The following is a 14,260-nucleotide window of genomic DNA, read 5'->3' on the forward strand; positions in this document are numbered from 1 at the left end:
AAAGAACTCACAGCAACCCATTGATTCCAGCCATGAAAACCTTTCACAACACAAGGAAAGAAGAATCAGTTAATGCATGGAGCATAAGGCTGAAGGGTTCTCAGCAGTGTGGATTACAACATACACAGATAGGCAAAGATTTGATGCCTTTTATTTAATACAGTGAAATAACAATGACATACAAATAACAAAGGTAAAAGCTTCACCTTTCATATCCGGCTTCTGGAGGTGATGCTCAACACGGGCCATGGGGAGGTGCTCTTGTTCCATTTCCAAGCTGAGGAGTCTGTTGTCCATAGACACCTCCTGGTCATGTTGCTGGCATGGCTGAATGGGAGCCTTTATTACCTTCCCACCAAAGCGGTACCTATTCATCTACTCACATTTGCATGTTTTCAAACTGTTAGGTTGGCAGGAGCTAGGGATAACTGCGGGAACTCACTCAGACCCGCAGCTTTGAACTGCCAACCTTTTAGTCAACAGAGTCAACAGTTCAACAGCTTAACCCCTTGTGCCACCACAACAAGATAGCTAGAGAGGGATGGAGATACAGGAGAACCTAAAGCTCATTCTTCTGGCCTGGCAGTATCCGGAATTTGAATAATGCATTATGCTGAATGCATCGGCTCTTCCTTCCTTCCTTTCTGGTGTGTTTGAGATTGTAACTCTTCAGTGAACTATTGTTATTTACCATCAAAAATGTGGTCACAGACGGTGATGGAGACAGGGAAAATAGCCTAATACTCATTCTTCTGGCCTGGCATTATCCAGAGTTTGGGTAATGCATGATGCTGAATGCATCAGCCCTTCCTTCCTTCCTTCCTTCCTTCCTTCCTTCCTTCCTTCCTTCCTTCCTTCCTTCCTTCCTTCCTTCCTGGTGTGTTTGAGATTGTAGCTCTTCAGTGCCCTACTATTATTTACCTGCAAAATTGAGGTAGCTAGACAGTGAAGAAGACACAGAAAAGAGCCTAATACTGGACTGGCATTATCCAGAGTTTGGATAATGCATTATGCTGAATGCATCAGCTCGTCCTTCCTTCCTTCTGATGGCCTAATACCTATTCTTCTGGCTTGGCATCATCCAGAGTTTGGTTAATGCATTATGCTGAATGCATCAGCCTTTCCATCCATCCTCCCTTCCTCCCATCTATCCTGGTTGTTTGAGATTGTAGCTCTTTGGTGCCTTACTATTATTTACCTGCAAAATTGAGGTAGATAGACAGTGATGGAGACACAGAAAAGAGTCTGGCATTATCCAGAGTTTGGATAATGCATTATGCTGAATGCATCAGCTCATCCTTCCTTCCTTCTGATGGAGACACAGAAAAGAGCCTGATACCCATTCTTCTGGCCTGGCATTATCCAGAGTTTGGATAATACAGGATGCTGAAAGCATCAGCTTCCTTCCTTCTGATGGAGACATAGAAAAGAGTCTAATACCCATTCTTCTAGCTTAGCATTATCTAGAGTTTGGATAATGCATTATGTTGAATGAACCAGCTCTTTCTTCCTTCCTTCCTTCCTTCCTTCCTTCCTTCCTTCCTTCCTTCCTTCCTTCCTTCCTTCCTTCCTTTTGATGGAGACACAGAAAAGAGCCTAATACCAATTCTTCTGGCTTAGCATTATTCAGAGTTTGGATAATGTATGATCCTGAATGCATCAGCCCTTCCTTCCTTCCTTCCTTCCTTCCTTCCTTCCTTCCTTCCTTCCTTCCTTCCTTCCTTCCTTCCTCCCTCCCTCCCTCCCTCCCTCCCTCCCTCCCTCCCTCCCTCCTTCCTTCCTTCCTTCCTTCCTTCCTTCCTTCCTTCCTTCCTGTCTAGTGTGTTTGGGATTGTAGCTCTTCAGTGCCCTACTATTATTTATCTGAAAGATTGAGGTAGATAGACAGTGATGGAGACAAAGAAAAGAGCCTAATACTCATTCTTCTGCCCTGGCATTACTCATAGTTTGGATAATGCAGGATGCTGAAAGCATAAGCCTTCCTTCTAATGGAGACATAGAAAAGAGCCTAATACCCAGTCTTCTGGCTTGGTGTTATTCAGAGTTTGGATAATGTATGATGCTGAATGCATCAACCCTTCCTTCTACCCTCCCTCCCTTCCTGGTATGTTTGAGATTGTCATGCTCTGGTACCCTAATATTATTTACCTGCAAAATTGAGGTAGATAGACAGTGATGGAGATACAGAGAAGAGCCTAATACTCATTCTTCTGCCCTGGCATTACCTATAGTTTGGATATTGCAGGATGCTGAAAGCATCAGCCTTTCTTCCTTCTGATGGAGACATAGAAAAGAGCCTAATACCCATTCTTCTGGCTTAGCGTTATCCACAGTTTGGATAATGTATGATGCTGAATGCATCAGCCCTTCCTTCCTTCCATCCATCCTTCCTTCCTTCCTGGTATGTTTGAGATTGTTGCGCTTCGGTGCTCTACTATTATTTACCTGCAAAACTGAGGTAGATAGACGGTGATGGAGTCACAGAGAATCATAGAATCGTAGAATCATAGAATCAAACAGTTGGAAGAGACCTCATGGGCCATCCAGTCCAACCCCCTGCCAAGAAGCAGGAATACTGCATTCAAATCACCCCTGACAGATGGCCATCCAGCCTCTGTTTAAAAGCTTCCAAAGAAGGAGCCTCCACCACACTCCGGGGCAGAGAGTTCCACTGCTGAATGGCTCTCACAGTCAGGAAGTTCTTCCTCATGTTCAGATGGAATCTCCTTTCTTGTAGTTTGAAGCCATTGTTTCACGCCCTAGTCTCCAAGGAAGCAGAAAACAAGCTTGCTCCCTCCTCCCTGTGGCTTCCTCTCACATATTTATACATGACTATCATATCCCCTCTCAGCCTTCTCTTCTTCAGGCTAAACATGCCCAGCTCCTTAAGCCGCTCCTCATAGGGCTTGTTCTCCAGACCTTTTATCATTTTAGTCGCTCTCCTCTGGACACATTCCAGCTTGTCAATATCTCTCTTTAATTGTGGTGCCCAGAATTGGACACAATATTCCAGATGTGGTCTAACCAAAAGAGAATAGAGGGGTAGCATTACTTCCCTAGATCTAGATACTATGCTCCTATTGATGCAGGCCAAAATCCCATTGGCTAGAAGAGCCTAATATATTGTCGAAGGCTTTCATGGCTGGAATCACTAGGTTCTTGTGGGTTTTTTCGGGCTATAGGGCCATCTTCTAGAGGCATTTCTCCTGACGTTTCGCCTGCATCTATGGCAAGCATCCTCAGAGGTAGTGAGGTCTGTTGGAATTAGGACAATGGGTTTATATATCTGTGGAATGGCTGGGGTGGGGCAAAGAGCTTTTCTCTGCTAGAGCTAGGTGTGAATGTTTCAACTGACCACCTTCATTAGCATTTGAAGGCCTGGCTGAGCCTGGGAAAATCTTTTGTTGAGAGGTGTTAAGATGTGCCTGGTTGTTTCCTCTCTGCTGTTTTGCTGTTGTAATTTTAGACTTTTTTAATTGTCCTAATTCCAACAGACCTCACTACCTCTGAGGATGCTTGCCATAGATGCAGGCGAAACGTCAGGAGAAATACCTCTAGAACATGGCCCTATAGCCCGAAAAAACCCACAAGAACCAAGAGCCTAATACTCATTCTTCTGGCCTGGCATGATCCAGAATTTGGATAGTGCAGGATGCTGAAAGCATCAGCCTTCCTTCCTTTTGATGGAGACACAGAGAAAAGAGCCTAGTGCCCATTCTTCTGGCCTTGCATGATCCAGAGAGGTGGGCTGGATGAGGGCCACCTTCCCAGGGCTCCTCCATCCAGGCAGGCCTCCTTCTTGCCAAAGGAAGAGCAGAAGAGGAGAGGTGGGGGCGAGGGAAGGCGAGGGAGAGGGATGCCTTGCAGTTCTCCTCTGGGCCACTAGGGGTACCTTTGTACCATTTTTCATCTCGGCAGCAATTTGGAGTTGAAACCTCGAATCGGGGGAAATCAAGGTTCTCGGCATTTCCCCCCTTTTTCCCCCTTGTAGCGAGCAGCGCGCCGGGGACCCGGAAAAAGGGGAGATTATTTCCTTCGGAAAGCAACCCTCTGTGTCTCAACCACCCCCACCCCGAGGCCCCCTCTCCCGCTGCGAAATCGCCCACAACTGGACAACATCAAGCAAAGGGGATTCATCTGGAGGGCAATTTCAAATCGAGATAAATCTATTGGATTAGTCGGATTATCTGATTGCAGCCGAAAAAAGAAGTAACGTTTGATCATTTCTAGTTCTTTGCCTGATGGTGGGATTTAAATGGAGGTGGCGGCGGCTCGGTACAGATGCTGGATGCTGATGAATTCCGGATGGGATTTCTCTCCCCCTGCTTCTCCTCCTTCTTCTTCTTCTTCCTCCTCTTCTTCGTCTTCTTCGTCTCCTTTTTTTCGCAGTCTTGGGAAGAGGGCAGGAGGGAAAGAGGGAGCCAGGGAGGAGGAGGAGGAAGAGGAGGTGGAGGAGGAGGAGGGGAAGAGGAGGAAGGAGAAGAGGCGAAGAGGAGGAAAATCCTCTAAATCGATACAATTTGGAAGTGTCCGGGGAATGATTTAAGAACCTCGGGGTTACAGCTGCTTCGCGGAAGAGGACGCCTGGAAGGAAAGAAGGAAAGAAAACCCAGTGAAGGAATTACGGCTTTAGCACTGGACTTGGCTTTTTTAAGAGAGAAAGAAAAAAGAAAGGAGAGGAGGAAAAAAAGCGACCTCTGGGGAATGGGTAAATAATACTTATTCCTTCCTTTTTGGGTACAGTGTGTGTACGTGTATGTGTATAGAGAGAGAGAGAGAGAGAGAGATGTATGTTAAGTCCCCATTCTGCGTGTATTATTATGACTAAGGCACCGGCCAAGGAGGCATCTTGGGTGTTGTGTGTGCGCGCTTCTCTCTCTCTCTCTCTCTCCCCCCTCCCTCTCTTTTCCTCTCCCCCCTCTTCCTTTCTCTCTTCCTCTCCCCCTCTCTCTTCCTCTCCCCCCTCTCTTTCTCTTTCTCTCTCTCTCTTCCTCTCTTCCTTTCCCTCTCCCCCTCTCTTCCTTCTCTCTTCCTCTCCCTCTCTCCCCCCTCTCTTTCTCTCTCTCTTCCTTTCCCTCTCCCCCTCTCTTCCTTTCTCTCTTCCTCTTCCTTTCTCTCCCCCTCTCTCTCCATCTCACCTCTCCCCCTCTCTTTCTCTCTCTCTTCCTCTCCCCTCCTCTCTCTTCCTTCTCTCTTCCTCTCCCTCTCTCCCCCCTCTTTCTCTCTCTTCCTCTCCCCCTCTCTCTTTCTCTTCCTCTCTCTCCCCTTCTCTCTCCATCTCCCCTCTCCCCCTCTCTTTCTCTCTCTCTTCCTCTCCCCTCCTCTCTCTTCCTTCTCTCTTCCTCTCCCTCTCTCCCCCCTCTTTCTCTCTCTTCCTCTCCCCCTCTCTCTTTCTCTTCCTCTCTCTCCCCTTCTCTCTCCATCTCCCCTCTCCCCCTCTCTTTCTCTCTCTCTTCCTCTCCCCTCCTCTCTCTTCCTTTCTCCCTTCTTCTCCCTCTCCCCCCCCTTTCTCTCTCTCTTCCTCTCCCCCTCTCTCTTCCTTTCCTCTCTCTTCCTCTCTCTCTCCCTCTCTCTCCTCTGTTGTTTCTTTCGCAGAGCGTTTGTGTTTTGAATCCCCTCTTCAGTGACGGTATATAGGATCTGGGTGTCTCAAGCTGTGTCCGAAAGCGGGAGGCCGGTTGTGTGTGTGTCACAACTCACTCCCTGCTGCTGCTGCTTGTGACTTGCAAAAGCGTTTTCCCTCGAGGGTGCCGAGCAAGAGGGCGAAACCTGGCTCAACTTTGCGGGCTGCCCTCCTTCTCGCCCGACTTCCTCTTCTGGAGGGGGGGGGGGGAGAAGGGGACACTTTTCTCCCCAAACCCTCCCCCTCCCAACCCGAAATGCGAGGCGGATTTGCTAAGGCGTGGGAAGGACGTGCGTGGGGAGGTGGCGTGAGGCAGGGAAGACACGCAGCCCCACTCGGGGCCTTTCTCCTCCTCCTCTTCCTCTCTCTCGCCTCTCTTTCCTTCCCTTCCTCTTCTGGCTTTGCCTCCCCTGTGGGGATGCGGTTTTAACTTCTCGGGCCGTGGGCCCTTCCACACAGCCATGTAACCCAGAACACCAAGGCAGAATCATAGAATCATAGGGTTGGAAGGGACCTCCTGGGCCATCCAGTCCAACCCCCTGCCAAGAAGCAGGGAAATGGCATTCAAAGCACCCCCACAATATCTGCTTAGAAAATCCCACAATATCTGCTTAGAACTGGGTTACCTGACTCCACACATCTCAGTTCTAAGCAGATATTCTGAGATTTTCTGCCTTGATATTCCGTGTGGAAGGGCTCAAAGCGTGTATTTGTGGGGAGTGGGGAGGAAGAAGCCTCCCTCTGGAGACCCCCAAGGAGGGGCTGCTTCCCAGCATGATCAGGGACGGAATCCCCCACCCGTAGCCTGCCCTCCATCCATCCATCCATCCGTCCACGCAGGTGGACCAGGGATACATAGTACCCTTCCACGCAGCCCTATATCCCAGAATACCATGGCAGAAAATCCCACATTATCTGAGTGTGGACTCTGATAACCCAGTTCAAAGCAGATATTGTGGAATTTTCCGCCTTGATATTCTGGGATATAGTGCTGTGTGTAAGGGCCCCTAGACAGTAATGTGTTGCTGTGAGGATGTTGTAGGTTTTTCGGGCTGTATGGCCATGCTCTAGAAGCATTTTCTCCTGACGTTTCGCCTGCATATATGGCAGGCAACCTCAGGGATTGTGAGCTCTGCTGGGAACTAGGGTTTCTCTATCTGTGGAAAGCCCAGCCTGGGTTGCTGTGAGTTTTCCGGGCTGTATGGCCGTGTTCCAAAAACATCCTCTCCTGAGGTTTCGCCCACATCTATGGCAGGCATCCTCAGAGGACTGAAGACCGACAGGGGTTCGAATCAGGGGAGCTCCCTTCGTCAGCTCCGGCTCCCCAGGCGAGACTTGAGAGAAGCCTCCCACAAGGATGCTTTTTTCTGTGTATGTCAGGAGCGACTTGAGGAACTGCAAGTCGCTTCTGGTTTGAGAGAATTGGCTGTCTGCAAGGACGTTGGCCAGGGGACGCCCGGATGTTTAATCATCCTTGTGGGATGATAGACCATCAAAACATCCGGGCGTCCCCTGGGTAACGTCCTTGCAGACGGCCAATTCTCTCGCACTGGAAGCAACTTGCAGTTTCTCAAGTCGCTCCTGACACAAAAAACCCTCAAGAAGTTGAGGGGGTCAGTTGGAAACAGCAGTGTCTTTCTCAGATTTGGGTTGCAGCTCCAAGACCTCTCCTGGTCCCAAGTCTTTCAGAAAAAGGCTCCATCTCATCATCCACCCCCAGTGGTCTTTTCTTCTTTAGCTCTTTTGCTCTTTCCTTTTAAGGACACCCTCCCTCTGTATTATTTCTCCCTCCTGCACCACTATTTCCAGGTTTCCCCAGGTTAGCATCCCTCGGCATTTCAGCTCCAGCCCCTGCTTCCTATATTTCCTGAGATTTCAGGAAGATAACCTTCCGTTCTTTGAGCCGTAAGGAGAGTCGGGTAATAAATAAATCATCATCATCTTTATTTATTTATTTATTTATTATTAGTAGTATGTTATTCTTTCATGTCTGCAGCGACTTGAGAAACTGCAAGTTGCTTCTGGTGTGAGAGAATTGGCCGACATTGCCCAGGGGAGGCCTGATGTTTTTGATGCTTTACCATCCTTGTGGAAGGGTTTTCTCATGTCTCCGCATGGGGAGCTGGAGCTGACAGAGGGAGCTCAACCCACTCTCCCCAGATTCGAACTGCTGACATACTGTCAAACTATAAGGCAGCCCCTGGGACAGGAGGCAGCGAGGAAGAACCTGCTCCTTCCCTTGCCCCCCCTTTCTTAAAGCCTAACTCCGCCCACCTCTGTAGCCCCGCCCTCTTAATCTGCATAAGTCAGTGCTTGGTCTCCCTTTTAGGTCTCATCCAGCTGGAAGGGGATAAGAATAAAACCAGCAGCAGGGCTTTAAAGGTAGGCAAAAAATTCCCCACAGAAAGGAGAAAACCATGAAAATGAACAAAATCTGGCTACCAGTATTTAAAAACCCCTCTAAAATCAAAACAGTAAATAAAGAACAACACTCAAAAAGAGGGGAATTCCAGACAAGAAACATTCAGGATCAGCTGAGGGAATCCAAGAAAGGATTCCCCCAGGCAGGAATCAGCCAGACCTTGAATCTGCAAGGCCATTAAATGCTAATCAAGGTGGCCTGTTGCAACCTTCACACTTCCCTCAAACAGACAAGAGGACATTTCACAGATATATAACCCCCACTTGTCCTAGTTTCCAACAGACCTCACAACCTCTGAGGGTACCTGCCATAGATGTGGGTGAAGCATCAGGAGAGAATGCTTCTGGAACATAGCCATACAATCCGGAAAAGTCACAGTAACCCAGATTCCCCACAGTCTTGGCTGGTCACTGATGCTGCTTCCCCTTCAACAATTGAAGGAGTGGGTTGCTGTGAGTTTTCGAGGCTGTATGGCCATTTTCCAGAAGTATTCTCTCCTGGCATTTCACCCATTTCTATGGCAGGAATCCTTAGAGGTTTGTGAGGTATATTGGAAACCAGATAAGGAAGGTTTATATATCTGTTGAAGGTCCAAGGTGGGACAAAGAACTCTTGTCTGTTGGAGGTAAGTGTGAATGTTGTAATTAGCATCGCAAAGCCTTGCAGTTTCAAGGCCTGACTGATTCCTTCCTGGGGCAATCCTTTGTTGGGAGGTGTTAGCTGGTTCTGATTGTTTCATGTCTGGAATTACCCTGTTTTCAGAAGCCTGCCATAGATGCAGGCGAAACATCAGGAGAGAATGCTTCTGGAATATGGCCATACAGCCCAGAAAACTTACAGCAACCCAGCTGTTCCTGCCATTACAACAAATTGAAGGAGTCTTCCTGAAATCTCCTACTCCAGAGGAAGGAGAGGGGTGCACTGAACCACCAAAAAGCAAAGGTGTCACTATCTCAGCCACCTGTATGGACAATTTTGGAGTTGGATTTCAGAAGGCCAGATAAGGGATGCTCAAGCTGTACCATTTGGGGCAGAGGAATGTGTAAGAAAGGCACACACAGAGAAATAAATAGGCTTCCATGAAACAAACACTGCAGTCAACAGGTTAATAATGCACCTCCGAGGTGTGTTTTGAAGCATCAAAAGACACACATTGCCAGTTTGTATGGGGGTGAAAAATCAATACTTCTGGTTGGTTTTCCTGTGCCCTTTGCTGCCTTTGGTTTCTGACACTGGTCTGGATGTGAATTCAATTTTTTTTTGTAGAATTGAGCAGCTGATGTATGTAAATGCTAATTTCGTGCCGCTGAAATTCAAAATGATGAGGCTGAAAAGTCATCTTTGATCACGACAAAGATTTCTGTGGTGCTTTAAAGACTAATTCATCATACAGAGAGCTTTCATAGACCATGAAAGCTCATTCTGTAAAGCATTTGTCTCTACGATGCCACTGGGCTCTTGATTGTGTGTTTTTTTGGGTTTTTTTTTTGCTGCAACAGACAACTGTGCCTTTTGGAAATCTTTTTCAAGAGAAATAAATGTATTTAAGGCTGTGATGCTGGCCATACTTAGATGGAAGTAAACTCTTTTGAATTCGGTGGAGGTCACTGCTGAATAAACATGGATAAGGTTGGGTTGTTGTGAATTTTCCAAGCTGTATGGCCGTGTTCCAGAAGTATTCTCTCCTGACGTTTCACCTTTATCTATGGCAGGAATCCTCAGAGGTTGTGAGGTTTGTTGGGAACTAGGAAAATGGGTTTATATATCTGTGGAATGTGTCCAGGGTGGGAGAAAGAACTCTTGTCTGTTTGAGGCAGGTGTGACTGTTTCAATTGGCCACCTTAATTAGCATTCAATGGCCTTGCAGCTTCAAGGTCTGGCTGCTTACTGCCCCAGGGAATCCTTTGTTGGGAGGTGATTAGCTGGCCCTGATTATTTCTTGTCTGGCATTCTCATTTTGAGTGTTGTTCTTTATTTACTTTCCTGATTTTAGAGTTTTTAAATATTGATAGCCAGATTTTGTTCATTTTCATGGTTTCATCTTTTCTGTTGAAATTGTCCACATGCTTGTGGATTTCAATGGCTTCTCTGTGTAGTCTGACATGGTGGTTGTGAGAGTGGTCTCGCATTTCTGTGTTCTCAAATAATATGCTGTGTCCAGGTTGGTTCATCAGGTGCTCTGCTAAGGCTGACTTCTCTGGTTGAATTAGTCTGCAGTGTCTTTCATGTTACTTGATTCATGTCTGGGCAATGCTTTGTTTAGTGGTCCCTATGTAGACTTGTCCACAGCTGCATGGTATATGGTAGACTCCTGAAGAGGTAAGAGGCTCCCTCTTGTCCTTTGCTGAACATAGCATTAGTTGGATTTTTTAGTGGATCTGTAGATAGTTTGTAGGTTGTGTTTCTTCATCAGCTTCCCTATGTCATCAGTGGTTCCCTTGATGTATACAACAACACTTTTCCTCTGGGTGGATCTTTGTCTTTACTCTCATGGCTTGCTGTTGCAGCTCTTGCAGCTCTTCCCATGTCTGTGGTGGAGTCTCCATTGGCCTGTAGAGCCCAATTTAGGTGGTTCAGTTCCCCATGGAGGAGGTGGGGTTTGCAGAGTCTTTTTGCATGGTTTGCCTGGCCTTCAATTGTGCTTCTTTTTTACTTGGTTATGGTTGGAGTTTTTATTCAGGCATCAGGGGAGATTGCTTCTGAAAAATGGCCATACAGCCCAGAAAACTCACAACAACCCAGTGATTCTGGCCGTGAAAGCTTTCAACAACATATGGATAAGGTTGGAGGAAAAGTCTGCAACCCTTTCAGATTTACTTGTGTGTAAGTCCTGCTAGAGTCTATGACATATAACTTCTCAAAAAGATCCCTGTCATACATTTTTGGGTTGCATGACTTTCCGTGTGGAATAGATCCTGTCTATTTGTAAACAGTATTGAATTCAGACTTTGCAACCTTAATCTTTATGTCATCCTGGGAGGCAGGGTGGGGAATAAACGGCTGTAAATATATTTCTCTTAAGACATTGTCACATGTGTTTGCCTTTTCATTTACTAGTATTTTCATCTTGGCTGTTGTAAGTAGGGCAGTCCAAATGCTCCTCAAAAGCAGCAGCAACAGTAACCAGAACAGCATCCTCCCTCTACCACACAACTAGATATTGGATTGGCTTGGAAATGTAAGCCTTTAATGGTGTGGATTTTTTTTTCCCCTACAGGAGATTGTATTAGGATTTCGTCTTTGCTTGGCTGAAGGAAAATCAATTTTCAACAGGTTTAATTAAAATTAGTCAGATTACTTAATATTAATTGACTTTTAATTAAAGCTAGAAGTTACCTTGGAATCTGGAGAAAGGGCATTATCTCAAATCATTTTAAGGCTGCATGACCAATTAAGTTAAAATAATTTATTTATTTAAGCAGGTCGATTTTAACTGTAGCAATCTTCTTGCTTCATGGAACATCACTTTCATAAACCCCCTTTTCAGACTCCCAGCAGGCTTTTCAAAAATAATCCCACCTCAGATTTTTATGTTTCAAGAATCCTCTCTTTAAAATTGCAGTTGCTGTCTTAATTCCATGTGTCCATAAATAAAGGTTTTTTTTAATTTATTTTATTTACAGCATTTTTACCCCACCCTTCTCACCCCCAAGAGGGGACTCAGAGCAGCTTTTCTATGCTAAGAGGAAATGCTTGGCTATGGCATTCAGCAAATGCCATACAACACTGTTCTGTTCAAAATAGTTTGCTAAGTTTCGCATATACATCTGTCTGTTCCTCATGAATAAACATGGGTAATTCATATTAGGAAATATTTATTCACGAACAAATTGCAAACCGTATTTCAAGCTTTTTGAACGTCTGGTTTCTTGATTGTTGTAACTCCTTGGGTCAACAGGGTAGAAGTTGGACTTGGTTTCTGAAGATTTGGGAACCAGTTGTTACTAAGCTTAAAGCCAGTACTGAGTAGTACTTTGAATGCTAGACTAGCTTTCCATTCAGACTGCAGAATGAGAACTGTAATTGTCACGGATGTATCCTATGGAATCTTGGGATTTGTAGTTTGTTGTGTCAAAGCTCTCAAAATATCTAAAACAGTGGTTCCCAATCTGTGGTCCATGGACCACCAGTGATCCGCAAGAATGAAAATGTGGTCTGCGGCCTCACCATTACAATCTTGTTGCCTTGAAATCACGCGGCAATGAGAGTGACTGGTCTTGCAAAACCCTCTTATAGTGCCAAGGCAATAGGAATGTCAGGAAGGGAAAGGCCAATCCCTGGTCAAGTGGTCCCTGGTTAAAAAATGGCTGGGAACCACTGATCTTAAATAACCATAAATCCCCAAAATCCATAGCATTGATCCATGGCAGTTACAATAGTGTCAAAGTGCTATCTTTCTGCAGTGTAGATCCAGCCTAGAACTCTGGAAAATGATACATTTTGAATGGAGGAGCAGTTCAATCCCATCGAATTTTGTTTTTTCCATAACCAATCTTAATCCCAATAAAATGATGAATTAGTTGCACTTTAATGTAGGAGTGGGAAACCTTTGTGTCTTCGGATTTCGTAACTACAGTTCCCATAGTCTCTTGTCATTGGCCATATTGATCAAAGCTTGGAAGAAATGATGTTCAAAGACTTCTAAGATCCCTGGCCACCAGCTTTCTTGCTGAGAGCCATGGCTTTCTTGTTTGAATCAATCCACCTGTTCTGTGGTCTTCCTCTTTGTAACTGCCTTCCATTTTACTGCAAATTGGCACCTTTTGTTGTGAATCTGGTAATTTCATGATCTGTCCAAAATACAACAGCCTCTGGTTAGTCATCTTGGATTTTAGTGAGAATTCAGGCTTGCTTTGCTGTGAGGCCCATTCATTTACCTTTTTAGCTGTTCATAGTATCCACTGAACTCTCTTCCAGCACCACATTTTAGATGAGTTTATTTTCTGTCAGTTGTTTTCATTGGTTAGGTTTTACATCTATACATAGAAATCCAAAGTACCGTGGCTTGTGACCTTATTTTGGTTTTAGTATTGAATGATACGTGTTTATATTTATGGATCTTACTTAGTTCATTCATAGCTGCAACACAGTGGAAATCAAGAACTGTCAGGATTTGTGTTACTTTAAAGGAGAGCAGCTATGCTAGGAAAAAAGGATGCTGAAACCTTTCACCATCAAACCTTTCACACCCCCATCTTCTAATGGGTGCTTTGGCATGTTATACCAGCAAAATTTCCAATAAACACATAGACATGTTTTACCAGCAAACACATTTCCAAAAAACACATCTGTCGCTTAAAAGTGAATGCAGGGTAGACAATTTGCAAGGTATGATTTATAGACAGGAGAGTGGAATTTTGCTATGCATGCCAATTGTCCTCTGCAAATGGTCAGACATTTTAAAAGCCTTCAGAATATTCCAGATGCCAGTTTCCCTTCAGAAGGCAGGATCTGTCTATTCTCTGTATCTGCAGGGGAGTTGCAAGGCAGAAATGGGATGCAGGAAAAAGGTGGAGCATACACTCATTCCTTGTCCAAAGGGAAACATAGAATTGAGGGCACAGTGACTACATTTAGATATCTGATAACTAAAGATTTCTCATGATGGGAATTAACCCCGTTTGTCTACACTGGAGATGTCCCTCTCTCATGGCTGCTTTAAAATAGGGAGGAGGCATGAGGTAGGCTAGTTGAGGTCTCAAAAGGAATTAAAGCCTGTTGTCATTACAATAAGCCATTGTTTGAAATTACCTCCAAACAGGTATGTTTTTGGGTTGTTTTCCAGGCTGTATGGCCATTTTCCAGAAGCATTATCTCCTGATGTTTCACCTACATCTATGGCAAGCATCCTCAGAGTTTGTGAGGTCTGTTGGAAACTAGGCAAGTGAGGTTTATATATCTGTGGAATGTCTAAGGTGGGAGAAAGAACTCTTGACTGGGGCAAGTGTGAATGTTGCAATTGGCCACCTTGATTAGCATTGAATAGCCTTGCAGCTTCAAAGTGTGGCTGCTTCCTGCATGGGGAATCCTTTATTGGGCGGTGTTAGCTGTCCCTGATTGTTTCCTGTCTGGAACTCCCCTGTTGTTTGAGTGTTGCTCTTTATTTACCGTCCTGATTCTAGAGTTTTTTTTGTTTTTGAAGAAAAAATACTGTATGGTTTTCTTCAATGATAGCTTTGGTTTTAAAATATTCAGAGCAGTTTTTGGAAGCTGAA

At 45.3% G+C, this 14,260-nt stretch overlaps 1 protein-coding gene across 11 annotated transcripts in view; it reads left to right on the forward strand.

Moving 5' to 3' along the window:
• NLGN1 (neuroligin 1) overlaps nucleotides 1-14,260 on the forward strand; it is a 782,169-nt gene that overhangs the window by 184,125 nt on the left and 583,784 nt on the right. For 6 of the 11 annotated variants that reach the window (XM_060767499.2, XM_060767502.2, XM_060767508.2 and 3 more), the window contains exon 1: nucleotides 3,902-4,708. The exons of 2 other annotated variants lie outside the window; for them this stretch is intronic. The gene's annotated coding sequence lies outside the window, so the exon portion shown is untranslated. Of the gene's footprint in view, nucleotides 1-3,901; nucleotides 4,709-14,260 lie in introns of those variants that run through there. 3 more of the 11 variants (XM_060767503.2, XM_060767506.2, XM_060767501.2) reach the window with 2 other exon arrangements.

Source organism: Anolis sagrei, chromosome 3, assembly GCF_037176765.1.
Source record: "Anolis sagrei isolate rAnoSag1 chromosome 3, rAnoSag1.mat, whole genome shotgun sequence".
Lineage (NCBI taxonomy): Eukaryota > Metazoa > Chordata > Lepidosauria > Squamata > Dactyloidae > Anolis > Anolis sagrei.